This window comes from Planococcus citri, chromosome 2 (assembly GCF_950023065.1).
Source record: "Planococcus citri chromosome 2, ihPlaCitr1.1, whole genome shotgun sequence".
NCBI classification, from domain to species: Eukaryota; Metazoa; Arthropoda; class Insecta; order Hemiptera; family Pseudococcidae; genus Planococcus; species Planococcus citri.
In genome coordinates, this window is record NC_088678.1 from 8,162,830 (window position 1) to 8,170,256 (window position 7,427).

A 7,427-nucleotide genomic window follows, 5' to 3' on the forward strand; every position below is an offset into this window, starting at 1 on the left:
TTGACCTTATTTGATCAATTAGAACTGGTTCCAGGTCATAAAATGTAAAAATCAAGTTTTGGTGAAACTTCTATACCTATATATATAGCCGCATACAGGTAAACTCATAACGTTTTGTATAAAATACAAACTCACGTCCCACCTGTAACTTCGTTGCTGTGCATGCGCTCGACGCGTCACCCCATAGACCTGATAGTACTCGATGTTAGGCCGCGTTATATTCATTAACTTGATTTTTGGGTGACCTGTGGAGAGATATCTCATTGCCGAAACATCAATTTTTCAAAAAGCTTTTTTTTAAAAGTCCCATACGTCTCTGTTTTTCGCAAATAGCTTTTTAACAAAGCATCCTACAAAAAAATAACCAGCTCTGAGCAGAAAGGAAATTTTATGCTCTACAATTTCCTTCAGTGCATTTTTTTCTTAGGATGCATACTTTCCCTGTAAAATCAATGTTAATGTTGAAAAACACGAAAATTCGGACCTGTATAATCAGCTCTAAATTAAAATTGAGCAGTCAAAAAATCATTTTAGGTGATTTTTGACCACGCGACGTGAAAGATGAGACCTTCAACCACCAGAATCACCAATCAGAACTTAAAAAATGATTATTGGCATTCTTGGCAATAAACACCTTTTCCTCATGTCCTAGTACATACATAATAATTAGGCTATGCACTCATTTGAAAATTGAGTCAAAAGAGAAAGTGTATAAACAGCAATCTCACGTCCCTGCTCAAACTTTGCCAGTAGATTCCCCACACCTTCTAGATTCATATGGCACCTCATCGAAAAGTCACGTCCTAAAAAGGTTACGAGTTTGCCAAAACGTTATGAGTTTGCTGGTTAATCTATAAAAAAGTTATGAGTTTACCCCCTAGAATATTTATATATATATTTGCTTGCGACCAGACATGTCAACTATGCTTGGCATATATGCTGAAAAGTGAACAAAATTTTAAAATTGGCATAATTTCTGTTCTAAATCACCTATCAAAATTTTATTTGCAGATTCAATTTAATATTAAAAAAATCCATGTGTTGGAAAAAATGATCAGATTTTTAGGCTAAATTTTGAAGAAAAATTCCGAAAATGGAGTCGAAATAATTTGAATTTTAAGAAAGTTAAGACACCATAAGAAAGCTTGAACAGCATAAAAATTTTTGATGTTTTTAATTTTTCCATGGGTCAATAAAATACTGAAAAATTTCAGGTCAAATTTGTTGTCGTGTACACTCAGGTTTGATGTATTTATATACATCTCCACCAGCGCATCACATTCTACTCACTACAAATCGACTGTAGACCCTGCGTTCGTCCTCGCGCCTTGATTTCTAAGCCATGCGCGCTCTGCTGGAAGTTTCTGAAAACTCATAGTTGACTTGTATAGTAAAATTAACCCATGACTTGTCAACTATAGTTGACAAGTTGGTCAGTCCACTTGTATAGTAAAATTAACCCATTCATTAGTTGACAAGTCTGGTTACTAATACCTATATATATATAAAAACTGACACACCGGGAATCGTCTAGTTTGAGCTTAAAACATCGAGAACTATCAACATTTTTCATCCCTGACCTTTTTATCCAAAGTTGGGCCTACCGCAATAGCCATCATTTTTTACAAAAATTTGGCTAAAAAAATGGTAGTTAAGTTTTATTTTTATTAAAACTTAACTACCACTTTTTTCTGCAAAAATCCTCATAACTCATCGTATATTATTACCCACTCGAAGCTTTTTTCGAAATTCCGAGGGCAAGTTGAAAAAAAATGGTAGTTAAGTTCGTCAAAATAGAGAAAAAGGTGTATTTCTGGATGAACTTAACTACCATTTTTTTTCAACTTGCCCTCGGAATTTCGAAAAAAGCTTCAAGGGGGTTATAATATACGATGAATTATGAGGATTTTTGCAAAAAAAAGTGGTAGTTAAGTATTACACTACTACCAAAAAGAACAACGGTCACAGGTCAGAAATTATTTTGTTTTTTTAATTCATTTTGTTCAGTCAAAACATTTCTGCTTCTTGTGATATTTTTCATGTAATAGATTGGAAGGAGACTCGTGATAAAGAAATTGCATACTCTACGTTCTTTAGGAACTTTGGCTGAATCTCAGCATTTTCGTACATACTTCGAATATCTTGATAAATTTTCGTTATAGGTATGTAGACACAGTTTCGACAGTTAATACGATTCCTCTCTGGAAACGATGCCTAGTTCAGATTAGTAAAATCAACTAATCTGTTTACAATCACTGGGCCTAAGTCTGACCTTGAATCCATATGATCAAATCAGTATTATGGTACCTAAGCAAGAAATTATAGGTATTCATACCAATCACCAATTTCAGGAATGTGCAATATTGCAACAGAAAACATTGTACGAGTATGTTATCTCCTACATGTCGTTTTGAAAAATAATTCTGGTATTGATTTTAATCTAACACATGCGTTCAATATGAACTACATATATACCTACGTGTAGTGCCTTATCTGTATTATTTCGGCAAGGAAATCGCAAGATCATGTGTTTAGCATTTGCTTGATTGTTTTAATCTTCAAAAAATATACCTACATGTTCGCAGAAATTGAAATTGGTACTTATACAGTACCTTATTGATCAAAGTCAATGGGCATATTATAGATGATAAATTGAAATAGTTCCAAATTATGTAATAGGTATCTACGAATCTCTTTACCCAATTATTTTTTGTACCGAATAGATGAATTTATCATTTTTTTCTTCAAATTTTTATTTTCTTATTTTTATTACTTATCATAATTTTTCCAAGAAACTACGATCTTCATGGTACGAAAACAATCTAACAAGCTGGTATCTCTCTACTCTTCAGTCATCGATCTTGCACATTTTATTCACCAAAGTACCTACCAGCGAACTTTGAGGTAACTCTGAAAAAACATTTCAGTGTCTCAAACAGACAATAAAGAGTTTTAAAGGCTGTTAAATTTTCAAAAATTCTCCAAAAATGGCATAAACTAGAAAAAAATTGAACGTGCATTCAGACTTATAGGCTGGAAAACCACATTTTTAGTCGCATATAAATTGAATGCGTCCACTGAAGAAAATTTTAAGTGCAGATCTGGTGTTTCAAGAAGAAACGCATTCGTATAATTTACACATAAACCCATTACATGTGATGAAATCAATTTTCCAATTTTTGATGAATTTTCGAAATGAAAAATTCAAACCGGCTCCATTTCTTACGAAAAAAATTAATCGAATTGACATACCTGGTTACTCGTAAAAAGCTGAAATTTGGTTTGTACCTTACATTTTCAACCTCCCGAGGATTCTCCAGTTTTTTGGGAAAACACGATAGTAGGGTGAAAATGAACTTCATCAGTTATAAACTCAGATTTACCATCTTTGTGACTTTTGCGATCAACTTAGGCACATATTTTCAAAATCTTTGTATCCCAAATATCATGATCCAATTTTGAACTTGAAATTCTGCAAGAGTGGGTACTCAAAAAAAGAATTTTGATTGAAATATTAAATTTTTCCCGAAATTTTAACACATTTTTATATGTAGATCGAATGACTGTATTTTCAAAAATCCCAAGAATCGTTATACATTTTTGAGCTGAAAGTTCTTCAAAAATGCTGTAAAAACAGTTTTGTTGAATTATCTGGATTTCTGAAAAAACTTTGATAGGTTTCAAGATCACTTTTGAATAATTTTACAACAGTTCATTATTACTTGGGTCATCCCACGTAAATTCGACCAAAAAGTGGTAAGGGGGGCGGCGATAATTTTGAAATATTTCCCGTGGAAAGATCTTCCAAAGGGATGACCAATGGTGCAAATCGCAGCCCTCTAGCCCTTTTTTAAAGGCTGCTAGGGGGTGTCAAAGTTTTCAGTGAACTTAAAATATCATCCATTTCAGCAGTGGATAACTCGATAACCGTGATAAGTACCTACCAAAATGGAACTTTTTCCAATAGTTGAGGGTTCCGAAAGGATTTTTGGTGGTATCATAAAAATCAGTGTTGCAACTTTTTTTTGTATGAAAAATTTGCTAGAAAAGTTTCAAAACGTAGTTTTCATATCGTTACTACTCTCAAAAATTCTAAAAAAAAATATATTATGGACAACTTTTCATGCTGAACAACATATTAAAAAATTGGGATGGCTTTATTTCGTAAAGTCGATTTAAAAAAAATTGAAAGTTTTCGAAAAAATGCGATTTTTTAAATTTAAAACATGAAAAAAAGTTTTGATTGGTGAAGTTGACCCATTTGACGCCTATTTTTACGTATCCGTTGAAAAAGTTGAGAATCCCATTTCACTCGATGAAATAAGCTCATCACAAAAAAATCGAAATTCGAATAAATTTTATTTTCAATTCCAAACATTGAAAAATTTATTCAGTTGTCTTATTTTGACGTCTTTCTGACGTATTTCATGAAAAAGTTGATAGGAAAGGTCCGGTACTAACCTGTAAGAAAATTTCAGGGTCTAATTCACTTTGAAAATTGCACCTTTTTAGGACCCATCTCCATGTTGTGCAACTACAAAATCCAAAGCATCTACTGTACATTTAGAGCACTTTTTACCAGTTGTCTGGCAATTTTGAATTTGTCCATTTCTGGCAAAAAAATCAAATTGTATCTAGGTATTTTTTTTTTTTTTTTTTTTTTTTTTGAAATCACAAAATTTGATAAAAATTATGAAATATAAAAATTAGGCTGCACTCTGTTTTTAGTCCAGTCATTTTAGCAAAATTTTTAGTCGAACCTCGAAAACATTGGGGGCAAGCTGAATTTCACATTATTTGTTCAGATTGGTCTCAAAAACAACCCATCAAAAGTTGCACCCCCCCAACTTGCCGGCTACCCCCGCGAGAGGTCATTAAACTTTGCCGATACAGGTTTTTCGGCTGTATCGCCAAAATGAAGGGTCCGAGAGGAAAAATGTTCTAACAAAAATTGTTCTACGCTAAATTTCCCATCAGCATGACTATTCCAGCTTTTCCCAAAATGGTAATTTCACCCTTACTGAGGAGGGGATGAAATTGTCAATTTTATAAAAATTGTTTTAAAAAATGAAAATCGGGAATTTAAAACGTGAACTCGATTCACGGTAGACTCAAAAATATTTTGACCAAAGTTGCAAACTGCAACTTGTCTGCTATCCCCGCAAAAGGTCATTAACCTTTGTCAATCTACGTTTTTCGGCTGTATCGCGGAAATGAAGGGTCGGAGGGAAAAAAAATGATTGAACTAAAATTATTCTACGTCAAATTTCCTATAAGGATGGCTAGTTCAGTTGAAATATATTATTTTTCGTGAATTTTTAAAAATCAAATTTAGACCAAAAATGAGAAAAAAAATCAAAATTTTACCAAATTGGGCTATAATGCTGAAATTTGGGACATGCCTTATTTTCGACCTGCCAAATCGATTGGTAAACAATTTCAAACCGTTTTGAGCAGTTCTGGAGCCTCCAAAACATTTTTGAAACTTGAAATTTCCATAAAATTTCATCAAATTGAAGTTGGAATGCGGAAATTCACGCTGCAATCCAATTTAAACACGCTATTAAGTCAACTGCCGGTGGGTTTGAGTCATTTTGTGGCCCCCAGGCACTTTTTGAAAATTCTTGGAGCCTCCAGTAGATTCTTGAAACTTGAAATTTCCATAAAATTTCATTAACAACAGTTATAAAGCTAAAATTTATTCTGTAAACTAATATAATACGCTAGGTAGTCGACTGTAAGTACATTTCAAGTCGTTTCGGAGCATCCAGCGACTTTTTGGAAATTACTGGAGCCCCCAGCAGATATTTCAATGCTCGAAATTTCCATATAAATTTACCAAACAGAGTTGGAAATCCAAAATTGACTGTGTACTCCAATTTCAACACGCTATCAAGTCGACTGCAAGTTGGTTCAAGTCATTTTGGAGCCTCAAGCGACCTTTTAAAAATTACTAGAGCCTCCAACAGATTTTAGAAACTTAAAATTTCATTAAAGGCAGTTGGAAAGCAAAAATTCACTCCATAAACTAATTTCAGTATGCTATGAAGTTGACTACCGGTAGATTTCAAGATGTTTTGAAGCCTCCAGCGACTTTTTAGAAATTACCGGAGCCTCCGGCAGATATTTCAATGTTTCAAATTTCCATAAAATTTCACCAAACAGAGACACCTATTTTTGACATTATTCTGATGTGGATCGCAGGCAGTTTCAATCCGTTTTAGAGTCTACAGCAGATTTTTAGAAACTTCTGTTTTTCAAAAAATGCTACAAAATCTATTCCTTTTTATGAAGTTTTGCAGAAATTACACGTTTCAAAAATTTACTAGAGGCTCCCGTAATTTATAAAAACTCGCTGAAGTCTCCAAAACGACTTGAAATATACTTGCAGTCGACTCCCTAGCATATTGAAATTAGTTTACAGAATAAATTTTAGCTTTCTAACTGTTGTTAATGAAATTTTATAGAAATTTCAAGTTTCAAAAATCTACTGGAGGCTCCAAGAATTTTCAAAAAGTCTCTGGTGGCCACAAAATGACTCAAACCCATCGGCAGTTGACTTAATAGCGTGTTTAAATTGGATTGCAGCGTGAATTCCCACATTCCAACTTCAATTTGATGAAATATTGTGGAAATTTCAAGTTTCAAAAATGTTTTGGAGGCTCCAGAACTGCTCAAAACGGTTTGAAATTGTTTACCAATCGATTTAGCAGGTCGAAAATAAGGTATGTCCCAAATTTCAGCTTTACAGCTCAATTTGGTAAAATTTTGATTTCAAAAAATTATATTTCAACTGAACTGGCCATCCTTATAGGAAATTTGGCTTAGAATAATTTTATTTCAAGGTGAAATCACCATTTTGGGAAAAGCTGGACTGGTCATGCTGATGGGAAATTTAGCGTATAGAACAATTTTTGTTCGCTATTTCACAGTATACGTACCAGTCTGATCGCAAAACGAACGTCATTTTTGGATTCAGCGACCTGAAATTAGTCAGAAAACGTCATTAAGAATGCAAAATTCGACAACTTTTTCCTAGCTCATTTTGAGTCCAAGAAATGACAAATTCTCAGTAGAAGGAAGCATCGTGCGTGACGACAATCTGACACCGGAAATAGGCAACAGCTTTCAAAAATACACATGTAATTTTAGTTCCTAAAAAGTTGGCAAATAAGTGTCTTTGCCAACTTGTTTTTATTCGTATACTTCGTAGTTTACCAACAGAGATTGAAAATTCACCGATCATCAAAAAGTTTTAAGTATAATATTTAACAAAAAATCGCAATTTTCCAACTCAAGGCTCGCGTTCCCGTTCTCCCAACTCATCACTTGAACTTTTAGCGAGTTGTGGCGGGGGAGGCTGCCTCCCATTGCCCTCTTTCCCCGCTAGCTATACGGCCCTGTGTGTACCTACGAAGGCAGTCGTA